The sequence below is a fragment of the Micropterus salmoides genome, unplaced genomic scaffold (assembly GCF_014851395.1).
Source record: "Micropterus salmoides isolate LMB-PRFRI ecotype aquatic unplaced genomic scaffold, ASM1485139v1 Ms_hic_scaffold_7, whole genome shotgun sequence".
Taxonomy (NCBI): Eukaryota; Metazoa; Chordata; class Actinopteri; order Centrarchiformes; family Centrarchidae; genus Micropterus; species Micropterus salmoides.
The window spans coordinates 761859-781928 of NW_024044459.1; positions in this window are offsets into that span (position 1 = coordinate 761859).

A 20070-nucleotide genomic window follows, 5' to 3' on the forward strand; every position below is an offset into this window, starting at 1 on the left:
CCCCATTGATTATATTTCACCAGTCAAAGCACATAAATAAACCCAGGAACAACTGCCCTCATTTACTAATGTTTTCTAGATTTTGAACATACCAGATCAAACTAATGCACCTGATAGCTATATTGTTCCATGTCTACAGAACACAAGACTCTTGTAAGAAGAAGGGAGGTGGACTCCACTGATGCTCAAAAGCAACCTAAGTTGATGGACGATGTTCCCCAGATGTGGAGTTTTTAACGTTAAGATGCTGACAATACTCTCTGCCCAGAGAATTCTCCAGTGTTTGTGTTGTTGCTGTTTACATTCCCCCACACGCAAATTCAAAAAATGCACTACAGGAACTGTCTGAGGTCATAAGCAGTCACATAACAAAACAACTTGATGATATTTCTATTGTAGAGGGTGATTTTAAATAAACAGTTAATTAACACTTTTACATAAATGCCCCAAGCATGTCCATGTTTCCGGCAGCTACAAAGCCCTCCTCAGACCATATTTTCCTCCTTCTCTTGCCCAATTACTTAGGGTGAACATACATCCTCTTTTTCCCGGACATGTCCTGTTTTTGGGAGCTAAAAAATGCATCCGGTTGGGATTTCTAAATCACCCAAAATGGAATGAACGACAACAACACAGGCTACCATAATGAAACTGCTATAACTGAAATTAATATTATACTAGTGGTAAACTATGATAGGCCTACTATTATCTGGAATTATAATGAACCCACTAATATTGGCCCTGATGAAATCCTAACAAAACTGAAAATGGTTTTATAAATGGTTTAATATCAATAAGCTGTGGGAATGTAACAAATAGGCCTACTATAAACAATTAGTACTAATAGCCTACTATACAAATCTACACTATTTACTTCTCCAGATGGATAGAGCCTCTGTAGTGGACAGATGTAGATTTAGCCAGAGCCAGGATGCCATTGTATGAATAATTGCTTTTGTTCATAAATGGTAAATCCACCCTTTGAAAGATCTGATACATTTGAAAGAAAAATGTAAAGAACATCCCCACTTTTTCAACCTTTTGTACATTTGTTCAACTGTTGTTTCTTTCAGAGCAGTATGCAACAAACAGGGGACTCTATCAGCCAAACAGATATTTTGTATTTTTAATGGAGCCTCTTTTAGATGTTGGCACTGTCCTCTTTTTTGAAAACCAAAATATGGTTACCCTAACTTACTCCCAGCGGAGAGTCAAACCATCACACAACTATAGCAGCTCTACAAAGCTGTTCTAAGTGCACAGAGTGGCATATGTTCAGAGAGGTTGCCACCAGGTCACTAAGACCAACATCCCAGCCAGCCTGGACCCTCACCAGTTTGCTTTCAGGACCAACAGATCCACAGAGGACGTCATCTCCACTGCCCTCCACTCAGCCCTCACACACCTTGAGAAAAACAACACCTACATCAGAATGCTGTTGTGGATTTCAGCTCAGTATTCAACACAATCTCCCCATGAAACTTATCGGCAAACTCAGCACTTGTTTAAATACAACACTCTGCAACTGGATACTGGACTTCCTCCCAAACAGACCCCAGTCAGTTCGGATTGGCGGACTCACCTCCTCCACTCTAGTGTTCAACACCGGAGCCCCCCAGGGCTGTGTGCTCAGCCCCCTCCTGTTCACGCTGTACACCCATGACTTTATCCCCCAACATGGAGTTGTGAAGACAGACACCACCATCATCAGCTGTTTTTAAACAACCAAGCAGGGCTTGATATTAAACTTTATAGCTTACAAGCCACTGTGGCTAGTGGTTTTGTTGGGCAAGTTACTCAGAAATTGTAGTTAATAACTTGTTACACCTTAAAAAAGTAATAATATTACTTTACTTATTACTAGTTGATAAAAGCAACAAGTTACATTACTACATTACTTTCACTACCACCCTCTCCCCACAAACAAAGCATTCTCTCATGACTTTTTAACTAATATCATATTCATAACAGCAGCAAGGAGTATGGTTTATACCGGCTAAGATAAAGAAATAAAGCAAGAATGTTTTTTCTGCACATGTATTTATAAGAGCAGTTTTTACAAAACGTTACATTGCTTAACTCCACTTTCTCCTGACGAGTCCAAGCATCACTGGCAGCAACGGCCAGAGTTTCTTTCTGTGAGTTTCACGTTGCTGTGCAGCTTTAGCAGATGATGCTTCAATAAAGTAAATGTAGAATTGTTTGCAGTTGAAAGCTTTTTGCTGGTCGGCCAAAATTTACAACAGATGACAATACTGTTTGCATCTTAGACTGTGACACAATAATGGCAGTAGCTACTTACAGCTTCTCTCATCAAAGAAAATGACTTGTAGTGTTATACATTGTATTTAGTCTTGATTTGCATCAAGCTTTTTTCCGGATGCCCAAACAATCGGAAAGAGGATTCATCAGAGAAAATGACTTTACCCCAGTCCTCAGCAATCCAACCTTCTGCAGAATATCACTCTGTCCCTGATGTTTTTCACAGAGTGAAGTGGCTTCTTTGCTGCCCTTCTTGACACCAGGCCATCCTCCAAAAGTCTTCACCTCACTGTGCGTGCAGATGCACTCACACCTGCCTACTGCCATTCCTGAGCAATCTCTGCACTGGTGGTGCCCCAATCCAGCAGCTGAATCAACTTTAGGACACACTCCTGGACTGAGGACCCAACACCCTCTTCTGTTTTAACAAGAAAATCACTGACATGCAGTGGAAATGTTTTTTGGGATTACGTTCATCTTCATGGTAAAGAGGGACTTTGCAACTAATTGCAATTCATCTGATCACTCTTCATAACATTCTGGAGTATCTGCAAATTGCCATCATAAAAACTGAGGCAGCAGACTCTGAAAATTATTTGTTTCATTCTCAAAACTTTTGACCACAACTGATGTACTCACCATCAGCAAAACCAAGGTGGACACACACTCTTGTCTACATCAGTGGATCTGTATTTCAGTAAGAGAAATAGAAAGCATCCTGACTGGAAACATAGTGAGTACAACATTATTTCACATGTTATGTTTAGGTACTGGCTATACTTGATGTTAAGACCTGTGGGTCGTTTATGTGTATATGGGATGTTGTGCTTGTGTGTTTTCCCTCTCTGCCACCAGCAGGACCTTGCCCCGCCCCCAGCGCTGCAGCCAGCAACCTGAGGAGCACGGCTGATTCCAATCTCCTAATCAGTGGAGAGTATAAGGGCTGGTGAAGGAAGTGGCTGTGTGTGAGAGTATGGAGGTCTACAACAAAAGAGAGAGTTTGGAGACGGCGGCCAGCGTGTGGCAGTTGGTAGAGACAGTAACAGTAACCGGCAGTGGCAACAGTGGGAGTCCTGTGGTTAGGTGTAACTTGGTGATTTACTGTTTTGTGTGCTTGTGTGCTAGTTCACTATCACTATTTTTGCGCTTGTGGTTAATCAGTACCTTAGTTCTCTTTAAAAAAAAAAGGACCCTTGTTGCTCGCTTCCCTTTTGGGAGCTGTTTTATTAACAGTACCCGAACACATGTTCCTTCCCTAACCTTACCTGTTTTTGTTGCATAAGCCTGACCACAGACAGGAGTCTGGAATCAAATCAAGTCAAAGCCATGACCTCCTGCCTGTGACTCTGGGGCGGTAGCCAACATGAATATAAGCATTACATTAATGTACATTCAAAAAAGTGCCTCTGAACACAGTATGTACTATACAGCATATGATGGTTGATGTGGAAAGCAACCACATTCTTGCCTGTTTATTTCTTCTTAGTTGTAAGTGAACATTTTTAGATTTTTACAATACTATATTATTACAATGTTCATATATTCCAAAGTATACTGGAGCACACCCATTCTCTCAAAGAGGTCATTTTATGCTAATTTTCAGGTTCATAATTTTATTCAGAGTAGTACCATAACAGGTTTACATTTCAATTTCCAAAAACACCATAGCATTTCATACTGCGCATTGCTGCAGCACCTCTTTTCACTGCTGACCGCTTTGTTTCAGCTACTTCTATTCGATCTTTGTTCAGAGTTGCACATGTGCAGTACCTAGTTAAGGACTACTAGCCAATCAGCAGAGTAGGGCGGGTCCTGACAAGCAAGGTAGCGTGATCCAAAACAAAGCCACTTCAGTCAGTAACCACGGCTTCAGTTCAGCCTAAATGTTCGAGATCGAGTCACGTCTTGTCACTGTGTGTGCTGCAGCTCAGTGTGTTTCTCCACCAATGTTTTTAGGGTGTGTTTGACAGTAATGCAGATAGGTGGCAGATAGAAGGCTGGACTACAATCGAGCTGTTTTCAGGCAGTTCAGAGTAGAGTTTTCTGTGGGTATGGGAACTCCCTTTGGGGCGGACTTTGTGATTTATTTATTTTTTTACAATGCAAACCTATTACTTGCACACAAAAAAGATAAAGGAGAGACAAAAAGCTTAAAAGAATAATATGACTTCTTTAAATGACCTAATTAGGAAGTCATTCACCACAGGCTGGAAAAATAGGGAATTTGTTGTGATGAAGATGCAACTGGAATCAGAAAGTTAGTCATTTCATAAAGTTTGTTGACCTAAGTGCGTGTTCTCCATTACACTTGCATCTTATCGCTCAAGTCTCTCCTGATACAAGATTGCCCTACTCTGAGATCACTCGACAGGCCTTATTCCTTCCTTCATACTTTGGCTACAAGTTATATTCAAGCAGATAAAACAACACAGCAGTGAATCTGCACGGGCAATATTAAACTGTCCCCATGCTCTCCCCTAATAGCAGTATTACATCTTTTCAGTGACAGCGAAAAGTGATACAGTGAAAACTGTAATTATAAAGGATAATTGGCATATTTTAATAGAATGAAGTAAATTACCACAGCCTCATGAAATAATTGAAAAACAAAGCAATTATGGTGTACAGGTGCCATTCAGTCCGATAATTGCAGTGTGGCTTGGTCTGACAGCAAACAGAATTAGACTGGGCGGAGTTGGAGGCTTCACTTCATGTCTTTTCAGCCAACTTCTCACAGTCTGTCTCTTTGATCTGACAACCACCGACTGAAAAAAAACTGAGATTAAGTTCCTTCCAAAACAGTATTATGTTGACTACTTTTGTTGCGGACACTAGGGCTTCTCAGAGTATTTCTTTTTTCTGTACTTTATACTGTGATAAATAATTATGGACGATACCTTGATGATAGCAAGATGTTGTCCATCCATTTTCTACACTCAAGTCTCAACATCAGAGACCTCAAAACCTCGACAAATAAAACTGATACTTAGCCCACTCACTAAGACTATCTCTGTGCTTCTGTCACCATGCTTTGTCTTCATCAGCTGACTATGGTCTTTTCCTCTTTCAATTAAACCAACCTTATTCTGCCATGGTCTCCATCAGCCAATCATATTGCTGCTGTACAACTTCAACTCTGTTGTCCTCTCTGCTCCTTTTTTCCTCACCTCCAATTTGTCATATCCAATGTCCAGGTTAAACTCATCAAAGTTCTCTTCTCATCACATCTGAAACTTAAGCACTCTCTTTATCCCACACTGTCACAGCTTCACCTCCCCCTTAAAATATGATGAAGTCACAATTGGGTCTGACTGCCAGACTATCGCATTTCTCATCTTGATTGTGCTATCAACAGCCTCCAAGATCACCAAACATGTCGACTACGCAGCAGCTTATGATCCGTTCCATCTACCTCGGAAGTCAGAGGTTGGAGCATTTTAACACAGTAGCAACATGTCTAACATTACAAATAACATGACAAATAAGACGCGTAAGTGTGATAACAGTAAATTACAAAAGCTTTCACTTTGTGGATTCTGGGAGCAGCCATCTTGGATTTTGAGGTCAGGGTTGGTGAGGTTCTCCTGACTTTCCAAGTTGGAAATCTGATTTAAGGGGGCTTTCCTGTTGAAAATTCTGGCCATATGACAGTAGCACACGAGGACGTCCGATGATGTCAGATGATGTAGTATAAAGAGTGATAACGCCTATACGTAACTACGAATGTTACGTAACTACTTACGTAACATACTTTTTTAACCCAAACAATGACCTGTTCCTAAACCTAACCTATTAGTTTTGTTGCCTAAACCTAACTAAACCGTGACCGCTTCACAAGGTTAACCCCTTGTTTAACATCATGTGACTTACATCACGTGACTTATGTAACGTACTTAAGGCCTGTTGCTGGACTGTCATATATGTCATTTTGGGACAATTGATGACCTATTCTGTCATTTAGGTATGAGGACCTGCTGCAAAAATGACCACAGCAGTAAATCAGCACCTCTGACAAAGATTCAGAATCATTTCAAAGCCTTCATTTCATTAGATTGTATGGGTGTTCCTTATAATGGTAACTTGAAAAGGACACAAATGTACACTCTTAATGAAAACGTTTCTATACATTTCTGTATCCTCAGTGGCCATTTTATTGAGGGTTTGGGGTTCAGGCCAGTGTCTTTTTTCAGTTCATTGCAATGGGAGCGCCAGCAGCGTGATGACGCGCTGAGCATCTTTTTCTGGTCGCTGAGAATTGAAAATTGTTCAACTTTGGGAAAAACGCAGCGCTCGTCACTATGACTTTTTACCCAGCTGTCAAATCACAGTGCAGGAGGGGTGGAACGATGTGCCTCCTCGCCAAGGTGTTTCCTCACCCGCAAAAACATTTTTACATTCAGTAAAATTAGGTAGCCTACTTGCAGTATATAAACTCCACGGAAACTATGTATCATAGCAACCACAGCGTTTCGAAAAAAAAACACTGAGCCTCCAAAGTGCACCCTAGCGCTCCCAGCTAGGTGTTTTCAGAACAGCAGCTGCGGTGGACACAGGCCCTTAGATTGGAAGTTGTCTCAAGTGAAGGTTAAATTATCTGGGGAGTCTCTGTGTGAGATCAACAGGCAGGTTGCCGAGGCATCTGCAGTGATGCAGGAATAGTAATGAGCACTGGGTAATGACCATCAGAACGGGATCCCGGATACAAGCAACCAAAATGGGTTTCCTTTGTAGGTGGTCTGAGCTCCTCACCCTTAGGGATAGGGTAAGTATTCTTAGAGTAGAACCACGGCCCCTCTGTGCTGAAAGGAGCAGCGACGGTGGTTCAGGCATCTCATCAGGACACCTCGTAGACATTTCCCTCTGGACATATTCCAGGCACATCTAACTGAGAAGAGACCCCGGGGCAGACCCGAAACATGCTGGAGAGATAACATATGTACTGTAGCTCAGGAGAAGAATAGCTGGGCTACCTTGCAACTGAGTGTAATTTTTGTATATATTCTGTTATATGTCACACACAGTTCTCTTAATTAATCCATTATGTAATTTGTTTCATTGTACACTATTATTATGCACTTAATATATCGTAATTGTTTATTATAGACGTAAATATTTCACTATCCCTTGAGCAATGATGATGATTTTTTATTTTTGTTTGCTGAAGGAAGAGAAGTTGTGCTTTCTGTGGGTCTCTAGAGGTTTTCATAGGAGCTCTGTAATGCATGACCAGAGGAGACCTTCATATAGGTCAGATGTTTTCTAGGCATCTCTGCCCACTTTATCCACCTACTGGGACCCTCAGTGAGAAAGCATCCGCTTGTCTGGCCACGCCAAATCCTGCAGTGCCCTTTCAGGCTAAGGTGACAACAACGGTGCCTAATTGTTTGGAATGGAGCTGTGATGCAGGCCTCAGTGTGGTGGGGTTCACAAAGAGGACGCAGGGTCAGAGCTCTGTTGAAATACACTAGTGCAATGTGAAACAACTTCAGCACAAAATATACAACAACAGTTCTTCACTTCTGATGATGCTGATTGTAGCTCATTTTGTTTGCTCTGGTTTTAACACCCTCAGCAGCTCCTCTGTAATGTTTGACCTTTTAATCCACTTCCACAGGCCCCTCCTTTGTCATTCTTTACCTTTTTAAAGTTTGCCTGTTTGTCTGATGGCCTACCTGGTTTTGACCGTTGCCTGCCTTATGATTCACTCGTCTTATTTCCATATCTCCATTTTGTTAAATCTGCTGCTGTCTGCTCAGTTCGCTGCATTTGGGTCAGGTCCAGGCTGCCTCACACTCACCTCTGTGACAGGGTAATATTATAAATAATGTTATAAATAAATATTTGTAGTTTGCACCAAAAATGTAACATGCTTTTTCACAAATTAGCTAGGGCTAACAAAACAAATACAACGCCAATGCAAATCTTACAAAATATGGTCAGTGTGAAGGGAGGCATCCAAATGAAAGGTACAATGCCGCACTTTACACTAGGATGTTTAGGCTGTAGCCTGCCATGGTCAGCACCTGGTGCTGCGATGAAGTCTAATTCAGATAAATGAATATAATCCCCTAGAATTCAAACACAGTTTACAGAAATAGCTGATGATATGCTGTATGTTGTCTTAGGCTGCAGTAACAACAACACTTTCATTCAAACAGAAATTAAGCAGACCGTTGTTTATTATCTGTGAAGAAACAATCAATTAATCTCCCGAACATAAAGTGCATTTGTTTAAGGCAAGACACTGCAGTTGAATAGGATACAAAATTTAACTAATAGATATCACCATGAAACTTTCCTAGTTGATTACTTACATTAAGACAATATTTTTTTGTATTACAGGTTTTCTAATTATGTTTAAATATGCAAATGAAGCAGTATCTAATGAAATATGTGCTAATTTGCATCTATTTTAAGAACAAAAATGTGAACACTGGATTTAGTCAGGTTTAAAATTATATTATACGGGATTTCGGATATCTCTCTTAATTATTTCATAAATCAAAAAATAATGTCAACAGGCATAAAAAAAATTAATGATACATTAACAAACCCCTCAGTAAAAACCTTCAGAATTTAGTCAGGAATATGACTGGAAAGTCTGGTGTAGGTAAGTGTTACTTCAGTGGAGATCTTCCTCAGAGACTGAGGAAAAACTCGTTTTGAGATCATTTTCCATTGAAAATGATTATATACAGACCCAATATTGAATCAAATCCTTAACAACAACAACAACAATATATACTGTAACATCTCAAACACATCCAAACTGATAACTGAGTAACAGCATGTCTGAACCGGTCACTTGCACACAGTGTAGGGATTACAGTAATCAATTGCTTTTTGCTGTAACACAGTAATATAATGCATTATTAAAAAAACAATCCACATATGCACAGAGAAACTCTGTGGTAAAATAAACTACTAAATGTATATTTTGAACTTTTTTCCCCACTAGCCACTAGCAGCTCAAAATCTCTTTTTTCCCCTAAGTGTTCACATAAGTATGCTATCCCGTGGTTGTTGGCTGAGACAGATGAGGTTCTGATGTGTAGGCAGTACTCCAGGGATTTTTGACAGTAGGTTTCTTGCTCTTTATTGCATTCATGGTTGAGAAGAAGGTCTCACAGGTGTTTCTTGACCCAAGCATGCAAGAACATTTTCAAATTCTTATCCTAAAAAGATCTTTCTTTTTTCTGAGCTTTGCTCATGAGTATCAGATTCATCAAACTCTCTAAATTTAACTGCACAAACTAAGTTGGTCATTTCAGCCTGAATACCACTTGTTCATAAGGGGGTGAGCATTTGTGACATTTGTTCATTAGCACATTTTGATTTTGTTAAGTCAAATCTAAAGTCATCCTATTTGCTATCAGTTCACCACCTAATTTTGCGCAAAGCACACTCCTGATTCCTGGTTCCGGGTTTCCCCTTTACTAAATGTGAATGGAACTTGGTGTATGTTCAGGACATAGTGCAGGAAGTTTCCTCTGAGTTTAATCAAGATTGAAGACAACTTGAGTAATGGCCAATTTGCTGATCAACCCTTTGCATGTTTTGTCAACTGACCTAATTTATAGTAGAATTGTGAATATGTCAGTCCCGCAAGACTCTTTGCCAAATCTTTTGAGAAACAGTCAAAGACAAAAATAGATGTCACATTGCTGTTCAGATTATGCAAATTAGCAAAAGATTCAACCCTAATAATAGAGCAGCACAAACTCAATAGGGTTCAACACATTTTCCCGTGGTGGAGTCAGATGTACATTTGGCATTAAAAGAGTTAACACATGACAACAGTAGTTTGACAAAATAATCTTTACTCAAGGTCTACTTACTAGCTTTTGGAACTTTCAGCTACATCTCACCCTTTTCATCCACAGTTGGAGATTAGAAGTCTGAATTGTGGTCACATTCAGGACTTCCGTCATGTGATAACAGGCCTCGTATCTATGAGAAAGTGTACACTTTGTTGAGCAATAACTTCTGAGTTAGCTCAATTTTCCACTGTGACATGTGGCTGAAAGCAGTGGAAAATTAAGCATGGATTTACAGTGACACTGCTTTGCTAAATGATGTAATTGCTGTTATTCTGTGACATACAGGAAACTGAGGTCAGTATTATTTCTGGAATAAATTAGGGTCCACACATGCATGGTAGTTTTCTAAGCTACTCAGTATCTTGAAAAGTGTTCTTAGGCAATGCATAAATAGAATAAAATGAAATTATTAAGTATTTCCCTGAGAGAGCAATATTTCTGGCAGTTTGGAAAAGGCTTGGAAACATCTAGAGACAATCATCTAGAGATCAGATTTACAGGGGAAAAAAACTCAAGTACACATGACCTCAGTATTTATATGTTAAGTTGAGCTCCTGAGAATAGATAACCTCAAATAACCAATACTTAGATCATAATTACTGTAGAGATTTCTATAAATTGTTGAACTAGGTCAGCCTTTAAAAAGCTAAACCTTTAAGGATGTTTCAAGCAGACAAACATGTTTCAACAGTTATGTTTACTTTACCACATTTCTAAAGACAAATGAGTGGTCTAAGCAGGGCGGGATTTAGTAGCAGGTTATGGTCTGGATCTAATTGACTGTTGTAAAACAGAGTCTGCTTAGTGAGCGACAAGTGCTGCAGGCAGCAGCAGCATCCTATAACTTACTGACTGCTGGTACTTAATATATAATGCAATATTCTACACTGTGCCATTTGTCATTTGAAGCGAGACACAGATTATGGCTCAGGGCAGTGCATCTGTCCTAGAGGCTGCTGGGAAATGGACTAAAAGCTCCTCCAGCTGAGCCGAGCCAATCACACGCTGAACCCTGGATCACCCTCACTCCTCCTTTTGAGCACTCTAGCCTCACACACATAGTCTGTCTTTCAATCAAACACACACATGCACATACACACACACCACACATTCACATCTCTCCCACTTTTAGCAGGCTTTCTCGCCATTTGTCTTCTCGCCCCCCCCCCCCCCCCCCCCCCCCCCAGTCACACACACTCACACACACTCACACACACTCACACACACTCACACACACTCACACAGAGCACACACACACACTCAAAGTCAACTGTTCCCTGCTGGTTTATCCCTCCATACAGGAGTTAGCCATTTCCTTTCTTGCACTAGCCTGTACACAGCAGCAACAGTGCCTGCCTTGCTCAACCCGCAGTTCCCTACTGGTCTCTGTAGCATCTCCTCTCTACGGGCAGTCTAAGCCTAGTGGGAGTCTAAATGAACCATATTGACGTCCCACTGGGGGCAGTCTAGTTGCTTTGACAAATCTTCCCTGGCATTTATCAATCATGTCGTCCTCAGCGGAGTGGAGGACCTCTGGACCCAGCCAGACCCACCTAGGGAGAGGCAGAGCATTCAGAGTGGCTAAAAAAAGCGTCATTCAGCTTGTGTCCAGCATCACTGCCACTCCCCTCTCTAACAATTTATGCGCACGTGCCACAAATTAAAATGAGGGGGAGGTTAGGGAATTGTCAGCCTTCAAATGGCTGACATAAGTTACAAGCAAAATTTTAATTAGCCAGGAGGAGTGGGGTGATAATTCAGAGGGGCCCTGTTCTGTCAGGGGGCTTGTCTACATTGTGTTTCTCCTTTCAGCAGGCATCTGGAGGCTCCACTGGGGCCCTGAACAAGGTCTACTGAGGATAAAACTACTTGTGACACACAATGAAATGTAGGGACCTCCTCCACATTAACACCCTGAGCTAAAGTGATATTCATACTGAGGATGCTGGTGTGATGGTGACGTGGCTGCTGATTTCACTGCATGTTTCTATCACTATAAAATTACTCAGTCAGTTATTTTCAAAGGCATACTATTGTGTTATTGATTATTGAATGAATGTTGTTTTACTCACCAGGCTGCAATTCATCTGCAATTATTTTAGGAGGGAATAAAAGTCAATCAGCAGAGATTTGAAACTTGGTTTGATTAGATAATTGTTGCACAGAGATGCCATGCACATTTGCCAGGCATTATCACACAAATAGCACAGAACTTTGACAGACACCATGTTAATGGTAATGGATTACCTAACCAAAGCTAGGTTCAAGTCTGCACGTAGATGTAGTGATATTACAGTATCATGTAAGCGGTGGTGGCCTAGCAGGTTGGAAAACACTTGCTATATTAAAGTTAAACAACAAACCTAAGCCACATGGATTAGGTTAGGGAAAGATTGGGATTTTGTTTAAATATTGAAATATCTCCAGACCCCATCAGCCAATATTCCAGGTAGTCAGATTGAACTTTTTTCAAATACATCACACAATATATTTTGAGTAACCTCAACTATGATTTCTCTTCACTTCTTTCAGTTTGTGTTTAATCCAATCCAGTAGCGTTTCTCTAACCCTTTCACTAACAAATAAGGTTAAAAAACATGTACAACTGTTTCATCACCCAACAAAAATAATCTTCAAAATAACGCTGTGCTTTCAACCACACATCTTCTCCTACCTGTTCTCACTCCCAAATTGTGGTGAACGTCAGGGATGTACTGGGACTGAAATTCAGCCTGGGACCTTGAGATGGAGAGGCCTTTTATGCTGCCTTTGGGGGCGCGGAGAAAGATTTTTTGCAGTTATGTCAATACATATAGTGTTTTTGTGTGTGCTAATATACTTAAATATACTCAAAAACTACAATGCAGTGCCGTGTGGGCAGGTATGTGGATAAAAAAACAAATCACTAATCTTCAGCTCTGAATATTTCCATCTCATTTTAAAATTTTATCCATGCATAAATGACCTCCTCCTCCTGCTGCTCCTCCTTCTCTTGCAGCTCCTCCTGTTCCTCCTCCTCTTCCTTCTCTTGCTCCTCAGCATGACTGGGGTCATCGTCACCCTGTCTCTCTGCATCACCTCCGCTGACCTTACCAGCTTATATACATACAGAGATTCGTCACCTATTGAAGGATGTTGTCTTTGTATCATAACACATTGCAAACTGTTGTTTATAATATAAATAAACATATAATAAATATAGCTATCCATAAAATCATATGTAAATAATTAAAGCTATATTATAAATGCTTTACTCATCGTGCACCTGTCTCTGTGCTGGGACCTGCCTCATCTGCACCTGCCACATCACCTTTCCACCAAGGAAAAGGTCGGGTAAAACGTTAGAAACTGAAAAGTAAAAACGTTTGACCACCAGCCGGTTTGGCCTTCAATGTACCTGCCGTTCGGGAATCTTCTCAAACCCACCGATGTCCAATCTGCCTCTGGTTAACGTTGTGAAACGCTGAAAAGTTTAGGCACCAAAAGTACTTGTTCACATTTAGGAAACAATCATTGTTTGGGTTAAAATAACATTACGTAATTTAACTTAATGCTGACTTTTTGTTACACAAGGGAAATGAACACACAGTGAAAGTTCAGTGTCTGGACCACCCATCCACCCCAACCACCTACCTTTAGCGTTCACAAACAACATTACAGGGCTTTCCCCACTGCGTTGAATTATGACGCTAAGAGACTTACAAACTGAAACCAACAGGTCTTGACCATGTGTTCATATGTGATGACTAGGGAGAACAGGTGTGGCTGAAAGCCTCATTTTAAAGCACATCTCCTGAAACTCTCTCCAAAAGTCACAAACAACATGACAGCACCTGAAAGATGAAGAGTTGATCTCAAATTCCATTGAAGAAAAATTAATTCCCCAAATTCTTAATGTCCCTAATGGTCAGGACAAACACACACACACATACACACACACAGATATACAAACACAAATGTCCCGTCATTTACATACACAACAATACAATACCCCAGTTAATACGACATAGTGCTAAACACCTGTCTGTTAATTGTTTTTCCTTTTGTGTCTTCTGTTGTGCTTCTGTTTAAAGGTGCTTTTGTTTACTGTATGTGCTTTTTAATATTGTTTTTGTCACTTGTAAATAAATGCTATTTTTTAAAGGAACTATTGAAAAGTCAATGCTGGCTTGAAGCATTATTCCCCTCCCTGCATTACCTATAACATGCCTACATAGCAGCTGCTGTGCCATTCATCATAAACTTTGGCTTTCAAACTTTTTATTTTTTTGGCTTTAAAACTTCATCCAACAAGGCCCAAACAAAGAAGCGCTGAAATCAAAATAGGTTAGTAACCTGAGGTTAGTAAACATGTTTAGCTCAGCATTGGCCATCTAACGTTAGCTTGCTTCTTGCTTTAGCTATGACCTACGGGAGGTTTACTCCGACTGTCGTTTGTTATGAAAAGATGAATGAGCGTTCGTTTACTTACCAAACTTGCGGTGGTCGATTAAGTTAATCGTTTACGTCCCACTGGCTGCCATCACGTTAATTACAGGTTTATTGATCATGTAACGTTACGTTTTTATTTAGTAATGTTACACTGGGTTTCAGAGTCTGGGAGGATGTGATGACTGACAGTAGTTTAGGAGACTTGACTTGGATTCTAGCTCAGCAGAGACTTGAGATTGGATTTTGGACTCTAGCTTAAAGACTTGTGAGCATCTCATGCTTCCTGCTTGCATTGCAACAATACTCTGCCAGTGAACCCAATCCAAGCTATGATTTCTCCAAAATGTATTTTTTCATGACTAATTGCATTTTGATGAAATATTTAAATCTCAATAAATTTCTCAAGACATCCATTGAAGTTGAATCATAAAAAAAAATCAAAATAAATATATAAAAATAAATCAAAAACAAAACAGCAACAGAAACAAGATAAGTTGACAGCCAATTAGAACAGCCCAGGCAGCCATAGCTTTATTCTGCTGAGTTTGTGACATTTGTAGTTGATATTTTGCTGACATTTCTGTTTGATGTGTCCTCTGATCTCCACAACCCTCTATTCTAATTTGCTGCAGCTCACCCACAACAAAGCCTGACCCTGTCATGACGCATTTCAGGAAGCCTGTGTCACCACTGCAGAAAGTAATCAGGATCATTAATATTTTACAGTCCACCACGCCTTCCTGACTGTTATCCAATCTCAGCTCCTGTTCCACACTGCACTTTATGTTGCCATTATTTATTTACTGATAAAGTATGTGGCAGGGTAAACACCCTGCTGGGGAGGCTGAACATGAGGGGGAGTGCTGCTGGGGTGGGGCTGGAAGTTGTACAGGGGGAGAGGATGGAGTGGTATTAGAGATCTGCCCTCTGTCCTCCCTCGCTGCTGGCTATTTGGGGTGGGGGTGATTGTGTGGGAAGGAGTCGAAATACAATATTCTGCAAAGCATAAATGTTGTTTTATGTCTTTCTGAATGTGTTCAGCGTTGCAGTGTTTATATTGGAAAGCATGTGATGACAACACAGCTATAATCCACTGAAAAGCACATCTGTCTCGCTCTTCTTCCAAAGATAAGCAAGTGTTTTGGCATGTTTTAGCACTACAAATCACTTACATTTGACATGACTTAGTAACATTTTCAAAAGCATACAATGGTGTGGAAGACTGCTGAATGTTTTGATCCTTACAAAATTCCTCCAAACTAAATCAAAAAATGGATGCATTTTAGTGATCTAAATTTGTTCATTTAGCTGACGCTTTTATCCAAAGCAACTTACAATCGCTTATCACACACCTCTGGAGCAACTACGGGTTAAGTGTCTTACTCAGGGACACATTGGTGTCAAAGTGGATTTGAACCTGAGACTCTCACACCAAAGACATGGGTCTTATCCACTGCGCAATCACCACCTCCCAATTAATGACAAATTCAAAACACATGTGATCATACTGTTGATTAGTGTTTCTACATCAATTCAACAGTTAAACAGTAAAATAGGGAACCTAACAGGGCTACTACCTTTAATTGGCACCAGAATTTTAGTTCAGTTTCTAGTTCAAAATTTTTAGTTTATTGGTTATATATTGGAATAAGTTTATTGAATAGGATAAACCCCTTGAGATGAACCATCTCGTTTCTGAAACATAAACAGTTTAACTCAAAATAAGGAGACAAACTATTTTTAAAAATGTGAAATGATGTTAAAGATCGTATATTTGAAGGTAAGTTATTCCAGTCTGAAGGAGCCTTAAAAATAAATGCTCTCTTTCCTATTGCTTTTTTGACTATAGGAGTGAAAAGGAAGTATTGTGTAGAAATATATATTATATATTTTTTCATACTTCTCTCAGTGGACAGTGAAAAATATTTTTGCTGTATTTATTTTAGTCAGGTTGACCTTATGGTTGCATGGTAGAGCAGCTGAAAGTGCAAACTGCTTTGAAAGGAAGTGACTTACATATGTTCATGAGAGAGAACTGGCTGCTGAACAGTGTTTCACCATGAGGTTTTTTTTTTTTTTGTGAAAATCAAACCCAGAAGACACAGTGCAGAAAGGTGGACATGGTGAAAAGGAGAATGTGAACTTGACAGCTTCTTGAATTTTTAATGCTGCTGTTAAGCAGCCCACTGAACAATGAGTTGAATCTAAATGCATTAACAGCTCACCAGCTCACAAATCGGAGTATCAATCGGAAATAAACACCCACCCCTGGTGTTATCTAAAAGTCATTTCATTGCATTCAAAAAACCCTCTGTAGATACAACATCATGGCCAGTAGACATCTTAGTATTAATTAGTTTTGTTGATCATGAACTGTGACCATTCACAAACTGTCATACTAAAGGTTCTGATGCTAGGTCCCTATTTTATTAAACTCAACTCAGGGTGTTTATCCTCCTCCTAAAATGAGGTCAGCAGTGATCTGGCTGCAAAGTGATCTCTGACCTCTCTGTGCCCATATGGCTGATTATTTTTACTTAAAAAATAAAAACAACATAGTGTTGGCCTTAGTAGAGTGTAGACCAACCCCAGAGGAGCAGCAGCTGATTTTAGTGTAGTGACCACAGTCAGTGACACCCAGCAGCACGAACAGACACTAACGCCTGTGCACCTGTACCAAACAGCGACACATTAAGCAACTCTACTGCAAATAATAGTTACACAAAACAATCCTAACTTAAGGCCCACTGGGCAAACTCCATCCATGGCCTGTTCACCTTGTCACATGTGAATGATAGAAAACAGATTTGGGCCACTTAAAACTGCAGTGAAAGTAGCATGGGGGCCAGTTAATGTAGTGTTTCGGGTGACCCTTGTTATCTGGCGCAGGAAGTTGTTGCCAAAAGGTTTGCTACTTTGTATGAACACAAAATTGCCCATTTAAATGCACAACTGCCTCTGCTGATCTTAATTCAAAATAAATCACATACTTTTGTTCAGGTTATAAAATGATATTGCTACATAAATGAAAGTCCAACAAAGTAAAATCAGCTGCATTTCCATAAATTTCCCTAATGGAGTAATCCCTCTCAGATAAAGGACAAAATTTGCAGGATATTGTTGCGTTTCTGTCTTTCATCCCAAGCTCCCTGATTTTCATATAAAAGTCTTTTTTGAAAGGCTCTCAGTGACTTGGCAGTCAATACAATGCTAGTCAAGAGCAACGCTGACTATGGATATTCATTTATGGCTTGATTTTTGAACAGCACTTTTGAAAACAATAAAATATTCATCATCAGAATACAAATAGCCTGGCTGGAGAAGAAGCTGCTAAAATGTACTGTACATGCTCAGGCTGGTCAACTGCTGCAGCAATCTTTGTGTCACTCATTTTATTTTAGAAACTGTTAAATGTCTCCCCATGCTCCAAAGTTTTACTCTCACAAGTGATTAACAATTTTCAAATACATGCAGGAGAAAAGAGCTTGGCACCATGTAGTGTACAAGGTTTCTGTCATGAAAAAGATTTTCACACTTTTATTCTTTCTATTCCCATGAACTTTTGCCCATGATTATATTATTATTAACACATTTTACAAAAATATGGCTATTAAATCTGCAGTAGGTAGCTTTTATAAAAATATCTTTTTCTCATATTTGCTGAAACTGTCACTATATCCTGACAGCAGTACATATTCCTCTGGCTTCTCCAACTGCTCCTAATGCCATTTGCAAGAATCCACCTCTCCCTGAACAAAACAACCAATCAAAGCCAGGAGCCGTCTCTAACGCAGTGTCAGTCACTGCTCATGCATGCCTATCTTCAACTCGCGGCTTCAGAAGTTTTGCAACACAATGTCTGAGAAACAACCAGCAGCAATGAAAGAACTGCACATTTCTCCTTTGCCAACAGCAGACAGACTCTCCATGGAGAGCGAGCCCTATGCGGGATGAGGTTTCCAGGGCAACCGGCTCCTTCTTGTGGGTTTGGTGGGCGGGGCATAGGGGAGTACAGAGAGACGCAGAAGGTTTTGCATTGTGTGTTCAGTAGTTACCGAGTGCTGCTTTAATTCCCGATAAAGCTCATCATGGACCATGTTTACAAGAGGAAATGACTGGGGTCACTACAATCATTACAAAGTAGAGACCATCTTGTGATGGGATCACACCCGCCATGATGCCTGTCAACATGTTGGCGTTCCAACCCATGAGTACTCAGTAGTCATAACTACATTATTATGTAAGTACTCAATACTCATGGGTCGACTGCACCCATCATAAATTCACTCATTTTGAACTCAACTCACCTGTAAAGATTCGTGACTGCATTTTGCACGGTTGCATGAATATATACAAACTTTACTGCACTGTGGCCTACTTGTTAAAATGTTTTGTGGACTGGCTGGACAAAACTGACCAGCATCTCCATCCAGAAACAGCCATATAGGTTAATTATTATATAGCTTATTATGACCAAGTGTTTATGTTTTTACATATATATACATGTCATTACTGGTCAGATTTGGAAGGGGTCCAGAGAAAACTACGGTGTTCATGTTTCTAACAGATTTTCCCACTCAGTGACACACCAGCTGAGAAACCAACTCTGATCATCGGCAGCTCAATTTTGAGAAACGTGAAGTTAGCAGCCATAGTTAAGTGCATCCCTGGGGCGACAGCGGGCGACATTGAGTCTTATTTGAAACTGCTGGCTAAGGATAAACGTAAATACAGTAAGATTGTTATTCAAGTCGGCGGTAATGACTCCCGGTTACGCCAATCGGAGGTCACTAAGATTAATGTTGAGTCGGTGTGTACATATGCAAAAACAATGTCGGACACCGTAGTTTATATTTACTGACTTAGGTTTAGGTACTAACTTCTGTGACTGTTAGGGGTAGGGTAAGTTGCCTCGGGGGGGCTGTCAACTCCTTAAACAAAAATATCGGTAGCTAGCTAGCAACGGACCTGGTCCCCGGGTGCTGCACAGCGGCTGCCCACTGCCCCTTGAGGGGCAGGGATAGGTTGAATCAGAAACAATTTAGAGGAGACATGCCACCCAATCACATCCTCCATACAACTCTTTAGGGAAAGCCTGTAACTGCTAGAAAGTCAATCGTCTGCTTTTAACAGCCAAAGCGGGAATCATATTTCAGCCAATCGCGTGGTTCCACTGACGTAAGGGTCCATTTTACCTTTGCTACGCATGCACGGAAGTGATGACGCATGCGTCGTAGAAGTAAAACCGGTTGGGAAAAGCGCTTTATAAACCTTATTTTGGGGCAAAGTTGTCCAACTCTTTCAGCAATTTTTTTCGGATTTAAATGCTGATTCTATTCATGTAGTTTTTATGTCCCGGTGACCAGTAAAAGTGCAGTTCTAGTTAACTTACGTGTTAACTGACCTACATAGTTATTTTAACCCAAACCATGATCTTTTCCTAACCTTAACCAAGTAGTTTTGTTGCCTAAACCCAACCCAACTAGGCTGCTTAAAGAAGTTTACTCTTAATCAGTACTTCTCTACTAGATATGATCAGTCTATATTTATCAACAGG